The sequence below is a fragment of the Felis catus genome, chromosome B2 (genome assembly GCF_018350175.1).
Source record: "Felis catus isolate Fca126 chromosome B2, F.catus_Fca126_mat1.0, whole genome shotgun sequence".
NCBI classification, from domain to species: domain Eukaryota; kingdom Metazoa; phylum Chordata; class Mammalia; order Carnivora; family Felidae; genus Felis; species Felis catus.
In genome coordinates, this window is record NC_058372.1 from 127,265,536 (window position 1) to 127,291,416 (window position 25,881).

At 36.9% G+C, this 25,881-nt stretch overlaps 1 pseudogene; it reads right to left on the bottom strand.

Annotated features, from left to right (window-relative positions):
- Positions 1-23,060: 23,060 nt before the first annotated feature.
- LOC109500118 lies at positions 23,061-24,551 on the bottom strand (annotated as a pseudogene).
- Between the last annotated feature and the right edge of the window lie 1,330 nt (positions 24,552-25,881).

The following is a 25,881-nucleotide window of genomic DNA, read 5'->3' on the forward strand; positions in this document are numbered from 1 at the left end:
AGTATTTAGATTTCCACTTACAAAATGTGGGCATTCCACTGAGAGATTCTACGGATATCTGAAGATCTAATGTACTAGAATGATATGTTTCCTGAATAGACAATTACAAATCTCAATTTACATCCATCACAGGTCTTAAAACAGTACCATTTAGACTGGTATTCTGATTTTCCTGAGTTGACTGATCTGTACTCATAAAACAATATTGCATCTACTTAATTGTAGTGGCAATAGCTTATAAAACCTTTCCTTTCACAATGATGTCTCTTTGCAGAGAAATTTGAACATAGAAATACTTAAATGTATCTAATGCTCATACTGAATTTCATCAGGAAACTTGGTCTCATGATACAAGTAAAAATCAGGAGTATTTAATTAGTGCCTATTTTCATTAACTAATGATCCAATTCAAGATTGATTAAGGTAGAGTGCCACTATTAAATTTAATACAACATTATTTAGAAATGATTGTTCATTCTTGTTTTACTAAAATATAATTGATTAGGGATGGCTTTCCAATATGTTTAAAATCACATGTGTTTTTTATTGCCTATCATTTGTTTTCCTAATTACTGGTGTTTTGATGGACTTACTGGAGAGGAATCATGAAAGTGCATGTGAAGGAAGACATAAATAAAATGGACTTTAAATTTACGACATACCCAACCCCCTCTCTCCACATGCAAGCATGAAGGAAAGGCAGCACGAGGCTATAATGAGAAGACAGGAAGAAGACTCTCACCAGACATTAAATATATCCTCATGTTGATCTTGGACTTCTTAGCCTCCAGAATTGTGAGAAATGAAAGTCTCTTTTTAAGTCACCAAGTCTATGGTATGTTATTACAGGCTAAAGCAGGGGACCCACAGATAAAACTTCCTTACAATCATGGTTTCTCTACCTCTGATAATAGATGCTGTATGACCAGGGCCATGGGACTCAGAGTAGAATTTAGAATTGATGATGAGAAATATGGCAGCTGGAGTGCTGTATTAAAAAAACAGAGTAGCCTGTTGGTCTGATCAAAGGATAATGAATAAAATGGTGAAGTGGAAACACTCCCAGGACAAACTCTGTCTTCCGGACTATTTTTCCAAAGGCCAATATTCCTTAAATCTCTCTATCACTGAATTTTCTACATTGCTTTTATTACCCAATTCTGCAGCTGTCATCCCAACTAGACCACATACTCAATGGAATCATGGATTCTCTTTTATTCATTTTTTTTCTCTCTCAGACAATAACTCTCAGCACATAATAAATACTTCATAAATATTTGATTGATTAATGTACAGTTGAATTAAGGAAAAATAAAGGTCTTGCCTTTATCTCTATATCTCTCATGGGAATCTAGAAGTTAAAATAGTATCTGATTTCATTACTTTTTATAAATAATCATGCATTTTAGAATAATTACTGGTTTTAGAAATTAAAGATCCGTAGTTCAGACTCACCAAAGAAAAACCTATGTAGAAAATCCAAGTTCTCTTTTTATTTCAGTAGAATGCAACAAATTTTCAATTGCATATTGTGGCACATATGGAATTGACAGGGCAATTATTTAAGTCAGGTAAATAATGTACTTGTATGCCAATCACTTTATCACATTTTATAAAATAATCTATTGTTTGATTGTGTCTTACTTTTGAACGTGTAGAATCTTCTTCTTCATAGAAGTAGAATGAGAATATAAATGGTGTTACTTACAAAGAACTGTGAGATCCTTAGACAAAGCTAAGTCAAAATTCTACCATTCTCATTTACACATATTTGAAATACATTTTTTCAATTTAGAGAAAGAAAAACATCTTTAACCCTATGATTGTTTTACCTAATTACTTCCTAATGCTACAGTATTCCAAATAATAACATTTTTCATTCAACTCTCAAACACCTTTTCACATTTTTAATTCTCACATTGTACAGCACAGAATATAGTGAGATCATCCCCCTCCCAGCTTCATTAGCATTGTAATTTCTTGGCAAGAGAAAAAATCAACCTGATGCACTTGAATTCAACTTCAATTTGAAGTGTACACTAATCTAGTTAAAGCCTCTCTACAAATTTGACATAAATTAATGAAGTTTCCAAATGTTTTGTCAAATATACATAAAATGATATAAGAGATCTAGACACATCCCTTTCCTCATGACACCACCGAATATCTCGTTACTAGCCTGAAAGAAGATTTCATGAAATATGTAAATTTAATAGCTAAAATAGTGAATAATTGATAGCCTGCTTTATAAAATAATTTTATGACTACCAGATAGTTAATATTCATTTTCTTTTCTTAACTGTTTTAATGTTTATTTATTTTTGAGAGAATGAGAGGGGGAGAGAGAGAGAGAGAGAGAGAGCGCGCGCACATGAGCAGGGGAGATAGAGGAGATAGAGGAGACATAGAATCTGAAGCAGGCTCAAGGCTCTGAGCTATCAGCACAGACCCGGAAGTCCGGCTCAATTCACGAACGGTGAGATCATGACCTGAGCTGAAATTGGATACTCAACCAAGCCACCCAGGTGGCCCTCATTTCATTTTTAATTATCAAGGAGAATGACCCTTTTTGTTGAGGCAAATGCACACACCCATACACGGTCAATGAAGTGTTTATTTGTTTAAATAATATTCAGGGATGAGAAATATTTATTAGACTGGGAAAAATAATTTTCCAACAACCCTTTATAAATAAAAGGAGTATAAGGAACCGAACATATAAACCCTAGTAATTACACACCATGGTAAGTGTGTATTTAAGTGACATATTAATCTTGACAAAAACGTTAAATGAACAAAGATACTCTTACACTATGGACTTACCAGGCAATTGTAAATTTGGTTTAAAAATGTGTAGGAAATGTGAAAACAGAATAGCATATTTCCATTCCTAATTGAGACTTTCACAATGCCCTACATCAGAAATGACCTAGATTAAATCATTAGTACTTGGTTACAGACAATCTTCTGCAATAAGATGATGCTGATTCATGAAAGAGTGATAAAAATGTTGGGGCGCCTGGGTGGCGCAGTCGGTTAAGCGTCCGACTTCAGACAGGTCACGATCTCGCGGTCCGTGAGTTCGAGCCCCGCGTCAGGCTCTGGGCTGATGGCTCAGAGCCTGGAGCCTGCTTCCGATTCTGTGTCTCCCTCTCTCTCTGCCCCTCCCCCGTTCATGCTCTGTCTCTCTCTGTCCCAAAAATAAATAAACGTTGAAAAAAAAATTTTAAAAATGTAAACTTATCCCTGAAGGAAAGAACAGATATAGTTATTCTGCCTTGCACAGTTTTATATTTTCTATCATGGAAACTATTAAATTTCCTTTTGAAAAAATACTCAGAAGGAAATATTCTCCTTTTAATTGCACTGATACCTGAATATTCCTTAAAATACTTTATCACTTATCTGAAGAATATAAGAGAGTGAAATGAAATTTCTTAACAGGATAAAGAATATTTGTAAAAATTGGAACGATGGAAAACATTAGAGCTTTTAACATCCCGCGCTATCTACTTCAAGGTACCTGGACATCAAATGGGGACCCCTCAAAGTTTGAATTCCTTGTAGCCGACCATCTACAGTTTTCCAGGCTTAAAGATCCAGACTTATTTCACAATATTCCAAACTAGCTCTTCCCAGTCCTTGGTCAGTCTGGTCCCCTGATTCCTCCTACACACCACATCTTATTCTAACATTTGGGTATGGTTCATATGGTTTCTCACTCCTTATTTTCTTTCACTTTTTTTCTGCATAACAAAGCACTCATTGTTTATGAACCAACCTAATATCACTGTCTCCTCGGAATCTTCCCTATTTTAAGATGCTTTTCTATGAAGCCTATATTCTCATCACAGCAAACTAGACATATTCAGGTTTGAAAGGGACTATTTGTTTCTTAGTGCTGCCATAAAAAAATATCACAAACGAGGTGGCCCAAAACAAGAGAAATTTATTCTGTGGCAGTTCTGGAGGCAATAAATCTAAAATTTATTGGATTTAGGTGTCAGCAGGGTCTTCCTCCATCCAATAGCTCTAGGAAAGAATCTATCCTTGATTCTTCCTACCTTGTGGTAATTGCTGGCAATCTTTTGCATTCCTTGGTTTGCAATGCGTCATTCCAATTTCTTCTTCCATTTTCCCATGACTGTCTGTATATCTGTGTCTCTGAGTCTCTCTCTTCCCACTACAGCACCAGTCATTGGATTTAAGGCCCTCAGTAATCAACTATGACATCATCTTAACTTAATAACTGTGAAGAATCAATTTTCAAATTAGGTCACATTCACACATAAGGAGGATTAGGACTTCAACATATCTTTTTGGAGGGCACAATTCAACCTAGAATAGGAACACTCAAATGCATCTACGCTAACCATTCATCATTATGACATAGAGAAACCCAAAGTAACCGTGCTTATATAATTTTGTTAACATGAGAAACTCACAATTTAGCAAGTTACAAGTTTTATCAATGGATACTACAGAATTATCGCGAACAAACAAAAAACCTATCTTCGTAACATAAGGCCTTGTTTCGGCCTTGTTTCCCTAGTTCTTTTCTTGAGCCCATACAGAATAAAGAGCATTGGCTCGTCAATATTATAGACCATTAAAAGATTAAAGACACTTCATTCCCCCCTAAGACTTTCTCCAGGATACACATTCCTATTTTACTGATTACCTTTTCTTAATATGTCATGAACAGAGTAAAAACCATGACATGTGTCTCTCAGGAAAACTGATTTAGCTCCAATTGTCTGATTTTGACAGAATGTCTCTTAATTGCCTACTTTCATATAGAATTAGAGTTTATTGTATCATAATGGCTTTGATATCAGACAGACGTAGCTATGAATTCCAAATTTGCCACTAGGCAATTGCATTACCATTAAAATTAAATGATTTCTCTAAGCCTCAACGTCCTACTTGGCAAAATCATAATATAATATTTACCATAAAGAGTTAAAGTAATAATTAGATAATAGATAATTAGCACGGTGCTTGGTAGATCTACTAACTGGTATCTTGTAAAAACATAATTTTTATTGGTCTAGCTAAATAGAAATCTCATTTAACACAACAGAACCTATATTATATTGAGCATGGCCTAGAGCCCTTAGTGCTAATTCATGCCCTGACAGCAACATCACAGCTAATATGGATTTGTACATTGTTTTTCAGACCTAGCTATTCTTATCTTGCTGACTATCAGAGTGTAGGAACAGAACAGTTCCAATCATATCCAGAGTTCGCATGGAGAGGTGTGCTTAAACATTCATTCTTTCACATTGGTAATAGGGGGTAATGCAACTCATCTTCACCACTGCTTACCATTTTAACTTCTCAAAGAGCAACCTCTGAAAAAGCTAGAAAATTTTCTGATTTCTCTAAAGAAACAGCAACTCTTACTTGAGCTTTAACCTTTTGCAGGGTCTTAGTTTTCCAATCTGCATACATCTGCCATCAATACTTGACAAAGAGGCAGATTTCTAATTGCCACCTAATATCCATTTTCATATATATATATATATATATATACATATATATATATATATATATATATATATATATATATATATATTTTAAACAAACAACTTGATGTGGAGAAGTGACACAGCCATCTGAAATGCTAAATTTTGCCGCTAGAATAATCCATTTGATTAAATTCTGGCCAGTGAGATATAAGTAGAAGTGTTTTCAGGACTTCCAAGAAGGGTGTTGAAAGAGACTGGATTTATCTGGGAAACAGATTGAGAACGTAGCCTTAATTCTTAGAGCTCTTGCACATCTCTTAGAATATAAAGTGGCCCTGATGATGGATGTCAAGACGGCTTCATAGATTAGTAGGATGAAGCTAGGTTTGATATCCACAGACTCCAGTCCAGCTTTGGGCTTCTTTATATGGGAGAAAATTATAATTCTATCTTTTTGAAACCACTGCTATTTTGTGTTTTCTGCTATATGAAGATCAACCTATTTCAGTTCTTGTCCTAAATCTAACTGGGGATGGACTTAAAATAGACATCTGGCTCACTGAAAAGATGAATTCTTGGCCTCTGGGTCTTTAGATCAATTGTCCCTTTGTTATGAGTTGAATTGTGCTCCCCACCCCACCAAATTCATATATTGAAGTACTTCAGAACATTATCTTATTTGAGGATACGGTCTTTACAGAAGTAATCAAATTAAAATGAGGTCATTAGGGTGGGCTCTAATCCAATGATTAGTATCCTCATAAAAATAGTATATCTGAAGATAGATATGCATAGAGAATACTAAAAGACACAGGATGAACACAGTCATCTACAAGTCAAGGAGAAAGTCCTGGGACAGATTTTCCCTCACAACTCTAAGAAGGGACTAACCCTGCAGACACTTTGACATCAGACTTATGGGCCTCCACAACTGTGAAACAATACATTTCTGTTGTCTACATAACCCAGTCTGTGTTACTTTGTTATAAGGCAGCCCTCTCAAGTTAATACACCCCAGAATTCCAGAAAGACTTGTGGTTTCCACTTCATCTTAAAATTGCCAACCATTTCTCTTAGGCTTTTCAGTTTATTTCTTTGAATACCATGTATATTACATTATGACTTTTGCCCCAAACTGTCTTTTTAATATTTTAATTTTATTTAAAGACAAGTTAGTTAATATATAGTGTAATCATGATTTCAGGAGTGAGAGTTTAGGGATTCACCACTTACATGTACCACCCACTACTCATCCCAACAAATGCCCTCCTTAAAACCCATCACCCATTTACCTCATCCCCTCAATCACCTCCCCTCCAACAACCCTCAGTTTGTTATCTGTATTTAAGAGTCTTTTACGGTTTGCCTCCCTCCCTCCTTTTATATTGTTTTTCCTTCCCTTCCCCTATGTTCATTTGTTTTGTTTCTTAAATTCCACATATGAATGAAATCATATGATATTTAACTTTCTGTGACTGACTTATTTAACTTAGCATAATACACTCTAGTTCCATCTTCATTGTTGCAAATGGCAAGATTTCATTCTTTTTGATCGCCGAGTAATATTCCAGTGTGTGTGTGTGTGTGTGTGTGCACATGCACACACACACACACACACACACACACACACACACACATACACACACATACCACCTCTTCTTTATCCATTCATCAGTAAATGGGCATTTGGACTCTTTCCATTATTTGGCTATTATTGATAGCACTGCTATCAACATTAGAGTGCATGTGCCCCTTCGAATCAGCATTTTTGAATCTTTTGGATAAATACCTAGTAGTGAAATTGCAGGTCATAGGGTCATTCTATTTTAGTTTTTTCAGTAACCTCCATACTATTTTCCAAGAGTGGTTGCACCAGTTTGCATTCCCACCAACAGTGCAGAAGTGTTCCCCTTTCTCTGCATCCTTGTCCACATCTGTTGTTGCCTGGGTTGATAATTTTAACCATTCTGATAGGTATGAGGTGGTATCTCATTGTGGTTTTGATTTGTATTTCCTTGATGATAAGTGATGTTGACCATCTTTTCATGTGTCTGTTAGTCATCTGGATGTCTTCTTTGGAAAAGTGTCTGTTCACATCCTTTGCCCATTGCTTCACTGGATTATCTGATTTTGGGGCCTTGAGTTTGAGAAGTTCTTTACAGATTTTGAAAAGTAACCCTTTATCCAATATTTCATTTGCAAATAACTTCTCCCATTCTGTCAATTGCCTTTTAGTTTTGCTGATTGTTTCCTCTGCTGTGCAGCAGCTTTTTGTTTTCAGGAGATCCCAATAGTTCATTTTTCGCTTTTATTTCTTTTGCCTCCAGAGACATGTCTGCTAAGAAGTTTCTGTGGCTGGGGTCAAAGAGGTTATTGCCTGCTTTCTCCTCGAGGATTTTGATGGTTTCCTGTCTTACATTTAGGTCTTCATTCATTTTTTAGTTTATTTTTGTGTATGGTGTAAGAAAGTGGTCCAGGTTCATTCTTCTGCATGTTGCTACCCAGTTTTCCCAACACCATTTGCTGAAGAGACTCTCTTTTTTCCATTGTACACTTTTTCCTGATTTGTCAAAGATTGGTTGGCCATACATCTGTGGGTCTGTTTCTGATTTTTGATTCTGTTCCACTGATCGATGTGTCTGTTTTTGTACCAGTATCATTCTGTCTTGATGATTACAGCTTTGTAATACAGCGTGAAGTCTGAAATTGTGATGCTTCCAGGTTTGGTTTTCCTTTTAACATTACTTTGGTTATTCTTAGTCTTTTCTGGACCCATACAAATTTTAGAATTGTTTGTTCTAGCTCTGTGAAGAATTCTGATGTTATTTTGATAGGGATTGCACTGAATATGTAGATTGGTTTGGGTAGTATAGACATTTTAATAATGTTTGTTCTTCCAATCCATGAGCATGGAATGTCTTCCATTTCTTTGTGGCTTCTTCAATTTCTTTCATAAGTTTTTTACAGTTTTCACCAATAGATCTTTTATCTCTTTGGTTAAGCTTAGTCCTAGCTATATTATGGTTTTTGGTGCAATTGTAAATGAAATAGATTCCGTGATTTCTCTTTCTGCTGCTTCCTTATCGACGTATAGAAATGCCACACATTTCTGTATGTTGACTTTATATCTTGTGACTTTGCTGAATTTGTGTATCAATTCTAGCAGTTTTTTGGTGGAGTCTTTTGGGTTTTCCACGTAGAGTATCATGTCGTCTGCAAAGAGTGAGTTTGACGTCTTCCTGGTTGATCTGAATGCCTTTTATTTCTTTTTGTTGTCTGACTGCTGAGGCTATGACTTTCAAACTCTCTTTTCCTAGATTTAGCCCTCTCTCATAGGCCAAGAATTCTGTACAGTGTGTGGGTTCACTGGACCACTAGATCCAACACACTATGACCTTGATGAATAATTATCTTATTTAACTCTATACTAACAACACAGTAATTGTCAATAAATTATTTTTCATAGGTTGGCATTTTAAAAACATATTTCAGAAATCAAATGGTTTAGAAGTCACATATATTTAGAAGTACAAATATATTTTCTTATTTTTAAAATAAGACAAATAACACTGTTTCATATGTGAAGATATCAAAATGTTATACGCTCTTACAGTTTATGTTATTACATGCTGGTATAAACTATAGCAGATTATTACACCTAGTTACATATTAGTACTTCTCTTTAAGTTTCTGGTCTCAAGGTAGTGACTATCACATACAGAATGCTATGAAAACATCCCCAGGAATAAATTAAACAAGAACAATAATGTCTATAATTTTTCACACACTTTCAGTAAGTTTATGGACAACTTGAAGACTATTAATAAGTACATTTGCTCATAATAAAAAATATATTGCTTGATATTTAAATATAGAGTATTTGTTTTGTCAATCTCTTGTACCAGTCACTTGATTCAGGGCTTATTTCAGCTAGTGAGCACAGATATGATTGGTATCATGCTGACTGACAGGCATTGATTATGTGTTACTGGTAGTACAATATTTTTAGTATTACCTCTTTGTTTTCATGCAGATCATTATAGATCCATTTACTGCCTACCAATTACTAGCATTAATTAAAGTAGACCCTATGATTAGTCTGCTGGGCTACCATAACAAAGTACCAGAGATTTAAACAACAGAGACAATTCTTAAACAACAGAAACATTTTTCTCACAATCCTACAGGCTAAAGTTTGAGATCAAGGTGTTGGCGGGATTTTTTTTTTTCTTTTGAGGCCTCTCTCCTGGTTTTGTAGATTGCCTCTTTCCCTATGTCTTCATATGGTCTTCCTTTTGTGTGTGTGTCTGTGTCTTGGTTTCCTCTACTTATGAGGACATCAGTCATATTGGATTAGAGTACACCCTAATGATCTTGTTTGAACTTAATAACCCCTTAAAAGACCATATCTACAAATATAGTTACATTCTTAGTCCTGGGGCTTAGGAACTCAACATACGAACTTTTAGGGAACACAATTCAGTCCAAAGCACCCTGCATTCCAATTCAATTTTTTATGTGTGTTGCTTTTCTAATAGGATTAGTAGATTAATATTCAACCAACCATGATGTTGTTATTGATAACAGACTATCCGTTTTATTGTAAACAATTAAATTACTATCCAAAATATATTAAATAACTATTTTGGCACATGACTAAGAGAAGGAAGACAAATAGTAAGCCCTAAAGTCACTGTTTTTCTGCCTGGAGACACTTCCCAGACTGCAGTGCAAGAAGTAGTAACTGAAGCAGAGTATACCAGTATTACTGAGTTAAGGAGATAGAGATCAGGATTCAGGAGGTTTGCATGGCTTTAAAATTAGGATAGAGTGCAAGATAAGAGGGACTTACACAGATGAAGAGTTCCATAAATTTGCACAGTATTTCTTTGAGTCTGTGTTGAATACTAAACTGCATGAGAGTGAAACTATGAATAATGAGCAAAGAATAACTACTAGACAGAAGTACAAAGGCACTAACCATAAATTAAACAAGGTTGGCTATTAGATAATCAAATTCTAGCCAGGCATGGTAGAAACTAGTTAACTACCCAAATCATACAATAGAGACCCCAGAAATGCCAGACTTTAATATTAAAGCTCTTCTTATAGGTAAGCTAGGTGTGCCCTAACTACTCTTATAACAAAGTACTCTTATTAAAACTACTTTTATGATTAATCTAGATGTGTTCTAACAAAGTTAGAACTGCCCACTAGAATACATATATGCTTCAAAGGAAGACAACAAAATCCAAACTTTCATCACAATGCCTAGCATCCAATTAAAAATCACCATTTTTACACAGAGACTAGAAAATGTGATTCATGACCAGGAGAAAACTTAGTAAATATAAGTAGAAGCAGAAATGACAGAGATAGTGGTAGACCAGAATTTTAAAAGAGCTGTTGTAAATATGTTCAAGTGCTTTATTTTTTAAAGAATAGACTCAATGAGGATAGAAACTATAAAAATGAATCCAATAAAAATTCTAGAGTTGAAAAAATACATTGTCTGAAATATGTACACCAAACTAGGAGTTCTCAAATGTTTTTGTAATGGGCCAGATTGTAAATATTTTAGGCTTTATGGCCCATATTGTCTGTGTCACAACAACTCAACTCTGCCATTATAGCACTAAAGCAACATCCACAGATAATATATAAACAAAAAGTATGGCTGTGGTTCTTGAAAAACTCTATTAAAAAAGGGGGGTGACAGGGGCGCCTGGGTGGCGCAGTTGGTTAAGCGTCCGACTTCAGCCAGGTCACGATCTCACGGTCCGTGAGTTCGAGCCCCGCGTCAGGCTCTGGGCTGATGGCTCGGAGCCTGGAGCCTGTTTCCGATTCTGTGTCTCCCTCTCTCTCTGCCCCTCCCCCGTTCATGCTCTGTCTCTCTCTGTCCCAAAAATAAATAAACGTTGAAAAAAAAAATTAAAAAAAAAAGGGGGGTGACTAACTGGATTTGGTCTGAGGGCCTTATTTGCCAACTCCTTCTCTAAACCATCCAAGCATATCTCCCAGGATACTTTTTTGGATAAGAAATTGGAGATATGAAACAAGGACAGCATTTTATGCCTGTAGAAGGATTTTTCTTTGTGTGATGGTAGCTGAGCTTCATGTACTTAAACACTTGGTCCAGGTACAATATTGAATGGCCTCAGACTTTTATTATTCTTTAAGAAAGTTTGAATTAAACCTCTTCTCACATGAATTCAGGAGGTCACTCCAAATCATTGCTTCTGCTGCTGACACCAGAAAAAATAAATTAAAAATAAAACCTCAAAAATTAGTATCATGAATGGTTTAAATTAACTAAAATTCCATGGAGAGTGATGTGGGAAACAAAAGCAGAAGGAAATTACAGATAAAATTAAATTTCTTTATAACCTGAAGCCCACTGACAAATACTTGAGGCAGGCAGAGTAAAACTTTTCTCCAGGAACTCCCTACTGTCTTAATGTTAATGCTTTGCTAGAAGGAAAAACAACCTTAGCTTGATAAGAGCTAGGCTTCCAGTCTCCTGTGAGTATTCTTTAGCATATGAAAATCTCTTTGGAAACCTCCCCTTAACTTTACCTCCCCCAACTCCCAAGTATATATCCAGTCTCTCTTCAGGGACCCAGAGCAGCTCTTTCTGCCCATGGGTTCTGTCCTAGTGCTCTAATAAAATCACCTTTTTGCACCAAAGACATCTTTAAGAATTCTTTCTTGGCCATAAGCTCTAACCACCCCCCCCAATAACCCCAAAACCTCATCATTTGGCACTCAACGTGGGGCTGCTAGTCTTTACATATAGACTATGAGGTGGTACAAACTTGGTGAGTACTTTCTCTTCCTTACACTTATTTCAGCAACTTTTTAAGGAGTATGGTCTTACCGGAACATTTTCAGGTTGATTGCTCAGGCTGCAATTCTCTAGGCTGTGGCTACTACACAGGGAGGAGAAAGACTGCCTTTTGCCTGGCTGGAATGGTAATAAGATCCAAAAACTTGATGCCTTCTCTTTATTCCTGTTCTTACACAAAGTTGTCTCTGTTGTGCATGGGACAGCCACCTAAGTGACTAGCATGGTTGCCAATCTTAAGAGTCCTATGTGAGGTTTCCTCCTCGTTGGTCTAATGTGATCCTCTTCACATCCCTGGTCTAGCCACTCCTGGTCATGAGACCTCTGCTCAGTGACAGCCAAAACTAGTACCAGATTGAATTAAAACCCAATCAGGGATTACTTCCTAGGAAGTCAGATGTTAAGGAATATATGTGTTAGAATGTGGCTTAGATCATGATGGATTTCTATTTTTACTGTTTTCCATCATTGCCTTCAACTACAGAATTGTATCATTTTGTAAAATTTTTCCAGTGTTTTCCACGGGTTAAAAATGGCAGGTTCTTTGTGGTCTTCCCCACAAGGCAAGCCACAGTGCCACACAACATTGCCTTCTCTGCAAGGTGAGCCACAGCATGACACAGCAAGGCTGCCAATGGCACAGCACAGCATGGCCACCCTGGTGCAGAGCTGCATGGCCTTCTCAGCAAGGGAAACTGGGTCCATAAACCGGCACTCATTTGTAGTCTAGAATCCAATGGGGAAGTGGGGTGAGGGCCAGCCTACCTCCTACAGGGGCCTTTTTTTTCAACGTTTATTTATTTTTGGGACAGAGAGAGACAGAGCATGAACGGGGGAGGGGCAGAGAGAGAGGGAGACAGAATCAGAAACAGGCTCCAGGCTCTGAGCCATCAGCCCAGAGCCCGACGCGGGGCTCGAACTCACGGACCGCGAGATCGTGACCTGGCTGAAGTCGGACGCTTAACCGACTGCGCCACCCAGGCACCCCATACAGGGGCCTTTAAAGGCAGTGGTGATCAAACTGATTTTGTTCCAGGGATGCCTTGGGCTGCTCTGACACCTCAGGAATCTCTGACATGTTCTGTGCATGGAATACCACCTGAGAGTCGAGGGGGATTTTCATGGTAATGGAATTTCTCCACTTTTCTCTCTCTAGGAGGAGCATGGGAGCTTCTTCTTCCATCCCCAAGGACTCTCCCTTGGGATAACTTTTAGCCCATTAGAAACAATTTGGATTGCAAAATTTATGAAAGAACCAATCTTTAACACTGCATGGCCTCAATAGGATCTAGCAGTTAGATCTCTTCTGTAAGGTACAGGACAAATGCACAGAGGTACCCCAGGTCCAGACTTTCATTTCTCTTAATCAGGACCCAGATCTAAGGGCCTCTTATTATCTAAACAGGCCTTCCTTTCTCTAAATCAAGACCCAGAGTTAAGGGCCTCTTAATCTAAACTGGTCTCCTCACAATAAACCCAGGTTGCTGGAAGAAACATAGGCATTGCCTGACGAATGGGACACTGACCCTCTCACTGTTCCTAAGAGTGGGGGCTTCTCCCTCATTCATTTCCTGGGTAATGGTTCTAACTGGAGCCAACTGTGGTTAGTCTGCCTCAGGATAGGGATTTTAAGGAATATTCCCAAGCAGCTGCCATAACTCCCTATGTTTCAGAGAAATTCCTGGTCTTCTCCAGCCTGACCTGGACTGCATATTTCCACTTGTTGGTGGAAAAAAAAATATGGTGTCTGCTCCTCTGTCAGAGCTGACATGGTTTAGAACCAGGAACCCTCTTTCTCTACATGCTGGTGGCATTTCACCTCTTCTGCCTCCTCCTGTTTCTGCATCACCTTTGATGTGGCTTACAAACTGGTTCCTGTACTATCCTCAGTATCTCAGGCCCTATTGGCTCCTCCTTCCGCCCTCAATATCTGGGAGCAAAAAGCATTCCCACATGGACCCACCACTTCAGATTTCCCCACCAGTGTCCCATGTAAAAACTGACAATGGGGAACAGATTGTATTCTAAGTGGGTGCAGCTTATTCGGTGTTTAATGTAATTTGTCAGTTTAATTAATATAGATATGTCTTAAGAGTTATCAGCATTAACTATGGAACTTATTCTATCTAGGTTTACTAAAGGTCAAAAAAGCTTGTGTTGTCTCTATTGCAGTTTGTTAACAAAAATGTAACTTAAAAAGATGGTTAATTCCATTTCAAAGTTTTCATGGATAATTGTTAAGATAGCTTTCAAAGTCTTTTTTTTTCTGTTTTTGTCTTTTTTTATATATGAAATTTATTGTCAAATTAGTTTCCATATAACACCCAGTGCTCATCCCAACAGGTGGCCTCCTCAATGCCCATCACCCACTTTCCCCTCCCTCCCACCCCCCATCAACCCTCAGCTTACTCTCAGTTTTTAAGAGTCTCTTATGGTTTGCTTCCTTCCCTCTCTGTAACATTTTTCCTCCTTCCCCTCCCCCATGGTCTTCTGTTAAGTTTCTCAGGATCCACATAAGAGTGAAAACATATGGGGCGCCTGGGTGGCGCAGTCGGTTAAGCGTCCGACTTCAGCCAGGTCACGATCTCGCGGTCCGTGAGTTCGAGCCCCGCGTCGGGCTCTGGGCTGATGGCTCAGAGCCTGGAGCCTGTTTCCGATTCTGTGTCTCCCTCTCTCTCTGCCCCTCCCCCGTTCATGCTCTGTCTCTCTCTGTCCCAAAAATAAATAAACGTTGAAAAAAAAATTTAAAAAAAAAAATAAAAAAAAAAAGTGAAAACATACATACGGTATCTTTCTGATAGCTTTCAAAGTCTGTACTAATCTGAAACTTTAAAGCTTTGCTTGCATGATAATTGGTTATCACTTAGGCCTCTTCTAAATAGGATGAGGTGCTAAAACATTGATTACTGAACATAGGTTTGTGCTTTTGACTTACTGCAGAGCAACTAAGGATATTTGGGTCTGATGGTAAACATGCTTGTGCTTTATAACTTTCTTAGGTTTTTTAACAAACTTCTCCAAGATTTAAATTGTAAATGAATTTGACCAATTAGGCTTATTTGGTATGTTAAACTCTGGAAGCACTGTCAAACAAATATAAGCCTTAGGTTACATTTAGGTAAATGCTATAATTAGATCATATTGCAATTCTTAAAGTCTTGAGAAATTTTGGCAATAAGGTCATCACTTAACTTTACAATTTTTAAGTGTTATGTGCCACAGAAATAACCAAATTTCCTTGCCAGCTATATTGTAATCTCTCATTAGATATTTAACTTTGCACCTTTTTTAAGTCTTTTTGTGAGTTTTGTGACTCTTGTTTTAAAACACTACTGGTTCTCTAATGTTTGCTCTTCCAGATTAAGGAAACTTTCTCAAGATATCCATGATATAGAGTAATAGGATAAAGTATTCCTCTGTGAACAAATTAAAGCGTTTAACTTTTCTCTCTACCTGAACCCTCTGAAATTCAAAAACTCTCCACAAGTGTTCTTTCTTCCATGGCAATTATAATTACTTGCATAAGTTCAACGGGAATCTTCTAACAAGACACCATTGAAAATGCTGGTTATTTTAATAAGACTTGGACTGGAATGTCATATTTGAGACACATGCACAGACTCAGATATGACTACAGAGCTTTATTTTTCAATGTTTATTTATTTTTGAGAGACAGAGAGACAGGACACAAGCAGAGGAGGGGCAGAGAGAGAGGGAGATACAGAATCCAAAGCAGGCTCTGGGCTCTGTAGAGCCTGATGTGGGGCTTGAACTCATGAGCTGTGAGATCAGGACCTGTGCCAAAGTCGGACACTTAACTGACTGAGCCACCAGATGCCCCATTCATACAGCTTTAAGGAGCTAAGATTGACTTTATGAAGCATGAAGCCAACAAAGCCCCTTGAAATGTTGGCCTGATAACTTGTTTACAGAGTTCCCAGCAGTCTTATCAGGTGAGGAAAGAATGTCACTTCTTGGCAGGTACAGGAACCTCAGGACACTTAGGTGTGAGAAATTCACCCAAATCAACAGGTATAGCAAGCATGTCTGATTGCAAGTACTTGGCTTGGCTTCTGGCCTGAAGAGGCTACTAAACGTTCAATCTAGAGATTCCTTATAAAAAGTTCCAGAGAAGCAAATTTTAAAAGATCTCTACGATCAATTAATACTCTTAACAAGCTTATGTAAATAATTAGGCTGAGTAGATTTAAAAGACTCATATCGATAATGCAGATGACAGTTGGCTTGCTGATGGCAGTAGTTTCATGGAGAAGGGGATAAGGAAGGCTGGGTATGCTACAGTCAGACAGTCTAACTCAGACTACTGAAGCCAAAGTTCTTCCAGCAAACATGTCTGCCCAAAAAGCAGAATTAATAGCACTCATTCTTGCTTTACAATTAGCAAAGGGCCTCAGAATCAATATCTGTACTGACTCTAAATACACTTTCCTAGTCCCACATGTGCATGGGGCAATCTGGAAGGAGAAGGAGTTAGTATCAACTCATAACTCTCCCATTAAATATGGATCTGAAATAATAGCCCTCTTAGAGGCTATATATGAACCCAAGGAGGTGGTTGTAATTCATCTCAGGGGACATAAAAAGGACAGATCCAGAGAATCTAAACGGAATAACCTAGCAGACTGTGAGCTGCACTCATATAAGGCAAATACTGAGCCTCATACCAGTCTTGATACCAATAAAAGATATATTCCCAGTCTATTCAGATCAAGAAACCCAAGTACCCCAGGAATGGGGATTCTCAAAAACTGCACAGTACTGGTTTATAAATGATAGAAGAATAGTCTTTAAAGCCAAAGGCAACTAATGGAAACTAATACAGGGTATACACCAAGCTACTCATTTAGGTAAAAAGGCCCTGGGACAATTGGTTAAAGATACCTTTGATGGGATTAATTTAACCACTACCATAAAACAAGCCTGTCAATCATGTGCTATTTGTGCATGAGCAAATCCAGAGGGTGCTATTTGCCTCCTGCCTCTTTTAAGGCCACTCCAAAGGCAGGGAATGTATCCAGGGAAGGACTGGAAATTAGATTTTGCACAAATGTCATCATGCAAAGGGTATAAGTACTTATTGGTTTATGTAGATACCTTTACTGGATGGATAGAGGCCTTCCCTTGTGAGACCAAAAAGGCCACTGAAGTGACAAAAACTTTGCTAAGGGAAATTGTCCCTAGATTTGAACTCCCTTGGTCCCTACAAAGTGACAATGGACCATCTTTTATTGCACAAAACTCAACAAATAGCTTAGTCCTTAAAAAATAATTACTATTTATATTTGGCCTCGTATATACAATCCTCTGGAAAGGCTAAAAAAGCTGACCACACCTGAAAGCAGCATCTTACCAAACTAAGCATTGAAACTCAAGAAAACTGGGTTACTCTTTTACTGATAGGGCTTCGCAGAATGAGAATTGCCCCAAAACAACCAATAGGGGTAAGTCCCTTTGAGTTACTATATGGAAAATCTTTTCTCAATGTAGACCTATCAATAGATGGAGACTATAATGTTCTGTTAAATTATTCACTTGAGGCCAGGTTAATTCATAAATCTCTAAATGAACATGCAAACCATATCCGTCTTAAATTTGATCTGACAGCTACTAGAAATCCACCCCATAGAAACCCAAGAAATACTGTTTATTTAAAGAACTGGAAGTCTAATACAGCAGGGGATATAACTGCAAAATGGAAGGACTCTTACCAAGTCATATTACATATTCCCACTGCAGTAAAGTTAAAGGGGCATTCCTCATGGATTCACATATCAAGAATTAAACCTGTACCTTCCTCATACAGGAATCTAAAAAAAATTTTTTTTAATGGTTATATTTATATTTGAGACACAGAGAGACAGAGCATGAGCAGGGGAGGTGCAGAGAGAGAGGCAGACACAGAATCTGAAGCAGGCTCTGGGCTCTGAGCTGTCAGCACAGAGCCCGAGGCGGGGCTCAAACTCTTCAACTGCGAGATCATGACCAGAGCCGAAGTCAGACACTCAACTGACTGCGTCACCCAGGCTCAACCAACTTCCTCTCATAAAGAAATCTAGTATGCCAGTTGATGTATCTTTTTATTCCTCTGAACCAGTGGAAGTCCCCAAATTTCTCTTCAAATGACAAGAAAGACTGGAGGAAAATTATCAAAGATTTTTTTATTTAGGCTTCTCTTTTTCTCATTATCAACCTTATTTTTTTGTCTTTTCCTGTGTCTCCCTGTCTGGTGCCAAGACTCCTTCACCGCCATACCTTCTAGCTGACAGATGATCCTTTCTACTCAAGGAGGTTCCTATATGTGATCTACCTTGGACCGGCTGCCTCTGTCTTTGGTACTCTTCTATATAAGTACTCCAACTGACCAATATTCACCCAAAGGTGGAGACGTCTCTAAACCTCTATACAGCAGGAAGAAGTTACAAAGGAAACGATCTTCTACCCTCAGCAAACTTAAAGATTTAACTGTCAAAATTGTTCAGGGGGGGGAATGATGTGGGAAACAAAAGCATAAGGAAATGGCAGGTAAAATTCAATTTCTTTATAACCTGCAGCCCCTTGACAAATACTTGAGGCAGGCAGAATAAAACTTTTCTCCAGGAACTGCCTACTGTCTTAATGTTAATGCTTTGCTAGAGGGAAAAACAACCTTAGCTTGACAATAGCCAGGCATCCACTCTCCTATTAGTCTTTTTTAGTATATGAAAATCACTTTGGAAACTTCCCCTTGTCTTTATCTCCCCCAACTCCCAAGTATATAACAAATCTCTCTTCAGTGTCCCAGGGCAGCTCTCTCAGCCCATTGGTTCTGTCCCCATGCTCTCATAAAATCACCTTTTTGCACCAAAGAGATCTTCAAGAGTTCTTTCTTGGCCTCGGCTCCGAACCCCCCCAATCACCCCAAAATCTCATCAGAGAGGGGCACTTGGATGGCTCAGTTGGTTGAGTATCTGACTTCAGTTCAGGTCATGATCTTGTGGTTAGTGAGTTCCAGCCCCACACTGGGCTTGCTGCTGTCAGTCTGTCAGCATAAAGCCTGCTTCAGATCTTGTGTCCCCCTCTTGCTGTCCCTCCCCAGCTTGTCCTCTCTCAAAAAAAAAAAAAACAAACACTAAAAAAACATAGAATTCCATGGAGACAAGAACCCTTCCAAGATGAATTATGTAGAAATAAACAAATGAGAACAGAGGTTGTTTACTCAGAGTTTGCTAGAAGAAGGGAACCAGCCACTATCACAGCATTTGTCTGGGACTCAAAGAAAGGCAGGGGAGTGGAAAAGTTTTATGGTGGAATAAAAAGCTTTATGGTGGGGAAGGTTTAAATTATGCTTTCATTGGGGGTTGTTAGCATAGGGAAGCTGGAGGCAGGCTAACTAGAAATGGAGCATCCTATGTGACTGTTTTGGGGGGCCTATCTGGCTTTGTCCAGTTGGTTCTGATTTGGGAGTGAGTGTAAAACTTATGGAAGCTAGTAGTCCCTGTCCAGCTTCTGACTGTTCTGGCCTGACTGCTGCAGAAATTTTGATTTGACTTTCCGGATTGTTGGCTGCAGAATTGGCAGGTCAGATGTCTGCTTTCACATATGGTCTTGCCATTGTCCATTTGTATATTCATCACTCAAGTCAAACTATCTCCAAACATTTCGTTTGCAGATCCTGGGCACTAGCTGAAGATTGGGGTAAATTTATACTACAAGTCCTTGTAAAAGAGAAGCCAACAATTTTTAGCAGCTGTGCATGATGGAGTAATACATTTTAACCTGATGGGTTTCAACCCCATGGCAACACTTCCCCATGATATAACTGCTAAATAGCTATTCTGCAGGAAGTGAGGGGCTGAAGAGTTAATTTGCAAGTTTCTAAAAGAAAGAATAAAATCTCCTGCAGTACTGCCTTCCTGTTTTAGGAAAATAAAAGATCTGTTGGAGAAAGAGAGCCTTAAGTACAGTACAGTTGTCCGCCTTAGGCATTTGCCTGTTTGTGAAGCTGTATGGGGCAGGCAGCTGAAGAGCTAGGCAAGGTATCTCTGAACTCTCATATTTTCAGAGCTGCAAAGACAGAAAACCATGAGGGTCTTAATCCTATACTGTAGAAAACTTAGAAGGCCACATCTGTAAATAAAGGTGAAACAAAAGAAGACTATACCTTCTCAAAGCTGTAATGAAGCCCTGACCAAGATAAATCTTTGAATGGACTGAGAAAATAAATAACTGCCTTACTAGCCTTACACTGAAAAAAAAAAAAAAAGAGAGAGAGAGAGAGAAAACAGAAGGGAGAAAATACATATATACGAAACCCTATTGTTTGACAAAATGCCTAGAATATATCACTAATATTCATAAACTTGTAAACTGGTAAGTATACAAAAGTGAGTATATATAACCAATCCAGAGAACAAAGAGACAATGGCAGCAAACCCAGGAATAATCCAGATATTTAGTTATTTTATATAAATTATATGTCAACTGCATATATTGAGTTGTGAATCAAGTATTTTAAAGCATATTTTAGGATATTCGAATTTTTAAAGAAACTAGTTACATTAATTAAAAGTTATATGTAAGAATATGCAAATAACCAAGTAAACCTAAAGTTGGAAAACGAAATGTTAATTAACCTATCATACAGTAAGACAGAGTGCGCACTCAGAGAAATAAATATCAACAAGAGAAAAATAGGTTACTGGAACAAAATAGGCTACAGATGGACTCATGCATACATAGAAATTTAATATAGGATAAATTTGGCAGCATCAATCAATGCTGAAATGAAATATCATCCATAGATATGGAGTAGAGTGACTCACCATATGGGGAAAGTGAAAAGTCATTATTCAATCTCACAGGAAAAAGAGTCCCAAAGAGGTTAAAGAAAACATGCCAAGATAAAATTTCAAAGATTACAAAAGTAAATGAAGGAGGATATATATGTGACAAAGGGGTAAGTGTGATGAGAAATACTTACCACAGAAAATTAAAAAAACAACTATCAAAACAAAAGTGATTGTGATACTTCTAAATAGGTTTCTCTTCAATGAAGAATACCAAAATTAACATACATAGGAAACTGGGAAAAACATTTTGGTTTGCTCTAAATCAGAAATGAAACGATATTTACCATATAAAAGGAATATACGTAAATCAACAAAAATTCTGCAATCCACATAGGAAAATGGGAAAGGATATGAATCTGCAAAAAAGGAAGAAAACACTCAAGAAAACAAAAGAAATGAATAAAAAAGAAACCAGAGATACAATAGATAGGATCAACAAACTCAAAAGCTATTCTTTGAAAGAAACTGAGAATATTGACAAAAACCTGGAAAATTAAGAAATGAAAAAGGCACAACATCAGAAATTTTTTAAAAATTACTAATTCTATAGATATTAAAAATTACTAGAAAATACTATGAACAAAGCTGTCAAGTTATTTAGCACTGAGATCAAATAAGTTCTGTGAAATATATAATTTCTAAAAGCTGAATTTAGAAAAAAAAGTCCTGCGTAATCCCATAAAGAATAAATCAGTGTTTTAGAATGTTCTTATACAGATCAACAGCAGTTTCAAATAGTTTTACTTGGTTATTAAACTCTAAAGGAACAAATAATTCTACTCTTAACTGTTTTTCCAGACAACGAAAAAAAAAAGGAAACAGTCATCAGCTAATTTAGTAGCATAACATTAAAATCTGCTAAGTCGGTATGAGAAAAGAAATTACTATCCCATCTTACTCATAAACAAGGATACAAAATCATAAGAAAATATTTATTAGCCAAATTCAGGAATATATTTTAAAAAGACTATAAATAATAATATATGATATATAATAAAATATATATTATATTAATAATATACATTATTATATATTATATATGTTATATATAATAACTATAAAATAATCATTAAAAATCCAACAAAAGTTGTTACAGAACTTTAAATAAAAATTTTATGTTTATAACATTATAAAGTTTAAAGATTTTTAAATAACTAAATATACAGAGTGATGGATTGCACAGATGTCAATTTTTACTGAATAGGGCTACAGAATAAATGTAATTCCAGTGCTAATGTCAAAAGATAGTTTGTAGAAATAAACAAACTGATTCTAAATTGTATGGGGAAAGGCAGTTTTAAAAATAGCATATAGCCTTATTTATAACCAGAACATAATAGGAACCCTCAAAATGTGTCTGCACACTCACAGACACACACACATTTGAAACTGGTAGGAAAACAAATTTTATTTGCTTCCTCACCAGCATATATTAAAGAACTTAGAGATGTAATGTAAATGTAAAAGTGTGAACTGCAAAATCTAAAGCTAAAGATTCTTTAGGGGTAAATATAGGAGTAAGTCACATTAGTAGTGAGAATTTCTGAACCGATATAAAAAAATTACTAAACATAAAGGAAAATATGAATAAATACATTAATACATTAAAGCACATTAAAAACAAATACATTAAAATACTTATTCATCACATTTCATGAGAGAAATTGGAAAGGTAGGTTGAAATGACATTTGTATAAATATGGATATTACAGTCATTTGGAAATAGCAACTTTGAATTTCCAAAGATTATTTAGTTTTTATTTTTTTTAACATTTATTTATTTTTGAGAGACAGAGCAAGAGTGGGGGAGAGGTAGAAAGAGAAGGAGACACAGAATCTGAAGTAGGCTCCAGGTTCTGAGCTGTCAGCACAGAGCCTGATGCAGGGCTGAACCCACAAACCTTGAGATCATGACCTGAGCCGAAGTTGGACACTTAACTGACTAAGCCACCCAAGCATCCTGAATTTCCAAGGATTATTTTAAAAGAATTTGTACTTTTAAATCAAGTTCAAGTCTCTTCCCCAAAGTGGATTGATAACATTACTTTTTTTTTTTCATAATGAGACTTTTCGTCAGCATTAAAAGTCTGAATTTTATATAAATTCTTGGACGGCTGAGTCATACCCATCAGTTTGTTAAACTTTAGAACCTGTCTCACCCTTCGTAGCTTTTCAGAACTACTACCTTCACTATGAAGTTCCATGAATTTTCCCAATTCAGATTTAGGCTTCTATAGCACTTTTACTTTTCTATCAAAGACATCATGGGGAAGATAAAAAAAAAAAATTGGAAACCCTTTATGTATCTTCTACAATGCTCTCCACTCCATTTATTGACGACTTCTTGCAAGTTATTCGTCTACAACTTTTGGATCATGAATTTCATCAACTTCTTCTGGATTTTGCAGACCTGTGGTCCTGAACTTAAGTCTTTTGAGTCTTACTGTTGCATTTTTTTCAGTAAAACCAACACAGGGTAGAAGAACCAAATAACCATCAGAATTCTTGACTTCAACATGAACCTCAATCACAGCCTGTTTTTTGTTTGTTTGTTTGTTTGTTTGTTTATCACAGAGCACAAAAGTATAATCCATCCTATGGAAGTGGGTCAGGCAGTTTTTGCCCAGAACATCCTTGGTAACTAGCATGATTTTTCTAACTTCATCATTCTGCAAATCAGCAAGTCTCCCTTCAAAAACACTACCCTTGATGCAATCAATATACACATCAGAGGCAATTTTGGTTCCTTGAATCCTTCAGATTAGCTTTTTTCCAGCTCTACTTATATAAAACATAGCTGTTGCTTTCACATCATATCAATGTGTCTTTAAAAAATGGGTCAGCTACTTTCTTTTTGGCTCTCTTTTTTGCTGCCTTTTGTAAGATGCTAGTTGTTGCCATTCATCATGGTGCAGCCCTGGGAGCCAAAGCCTTACACCGTTATTTTATTTTGCAACTTTTATGGGCACTGCAAAGTTGCCAACCCCAGTCCATAATCTCAGAAGAAGGAAACTACTTAGACTTTTTAGAGCCTTTGCGTGTGTTTGTACAAAGAATTAAATAACTATCATTCCACATTATTTCCTGTAATTGCCATTTTTTTTTTAAATGAAAAGCTATTTAGGGTATATGTCTTGAGGAAATGATAAAGATTATGGTAACAAGGTACTATAGTGTGACTGTGCCATACCCCTGAAAAAAAAAACCCATATGTTGAAATCAATACCCAATGTGATGATATTAAGAGTTACTTAGGTCCTGAAGGTGTGGTCCTCATGAATGGGATTAGTGCTCTTGCAAAAAAAGACCCTACAGAGTTAGCTCACTCCTGACTCAGAAAAGGGTCTTTACCCAACCATGTTGGCACTGTGATCTCAGGATACCAGCCTCAAGAACTGTAAGAAATAGGGGCGCCTGGGTGGCGCAGTCGGTTGGGCGTCCGACTTCAGCCAGGTCACGATCTCGCGGTCCATGAGTTCGAGCCCCGCGTCGGGCTCTGGGCTGATGGCTCAGAGCCTGGAGCCTGTTTCTGATTCTGTGTCTCCCTCTCTCTCTGCCCCTCCCCTGTTCATGCTCTGTCTCTTTCTGTCCCCAAAATAAATAAACGTTGAAAAAAAAATTAAAAAAAAAGAACTGTAAGAAATAATTTATGCACTATTTTGTTATAGCATACAGAATAAGACACACAGCTTATTTAAGCATTATGTTATTTGAAAGTTACTAAGATCATTTTTCAATACAGTTTGGTGAGTAAATATTTCAACCCTTCTTATATCAAATAAAAACCAATCTGGTTCTTTAAACTTAAATCATTAGCTTAATATGTATTTTAGACTCATTCTTTGATTTTACCTTCCCCAATTACTAGCATAAGGATTTTTTTAGGCATGTAAACACCCTTTGGAGTATAAGAATATTTTAAATGGTGAAATGCTATCACTTATTTTATAGTTACTCTTGCCAGTCATTTTATTACAATAATTAGGACTAATAAATTGGTCACGACCTTGGAAACCATAGTGTACAAATCAATATAATCTACCAGCCTGTTGGTTGTCATAGAAACTGATCATAGCAAGCATGTTTAATGCAGCACACATTTATGCATAAATTAACAACCCACTAAAGTTTAAAAGTGAGCCTAAGCAAAATCATTTTTATACCACAACTTTTATCATTGGTCTCTATTTTACCTCATGTGTCATTCCTTTTAAAACTGGAACTAAAAAAATACATAATATTGAACTAAATAGGTAAAGGATATACCTTTAGAGCTAATATTCAGTAGTTTTCTCATAAGGGAAGAATTCTCTCATTTCAGATTAAATAATGTATCAATATGACTTGTCCTAGCAATCAAAATGCCCTTGCTTCCAATGTATTTAGTTTCCCCCTTCATTGCCTAACTGTACTAATCTGGGGAATAAAAAGTCTTGCAAAATATAACATTGGGATGCAGCGAACTGCATCATCTTAAGGATTTAAAATGCAATTTCTGAAGAATAAAAAGGATATAATTGGAGCCTTGAAACACATAAGCAGAGTTTTCTGTGCAAATAATGAAATATTCTTGTCATTCAAACGTTTCGTCCATAAACCATTCGGTTAAAATTATATGTCATTCTTTTACACAAAATGCATTTCTATAAATTCTTTCTTTTCATTTGTTTAAATAAATTACACCAAAACATAAAAATATAATCCAAAGAGAGCA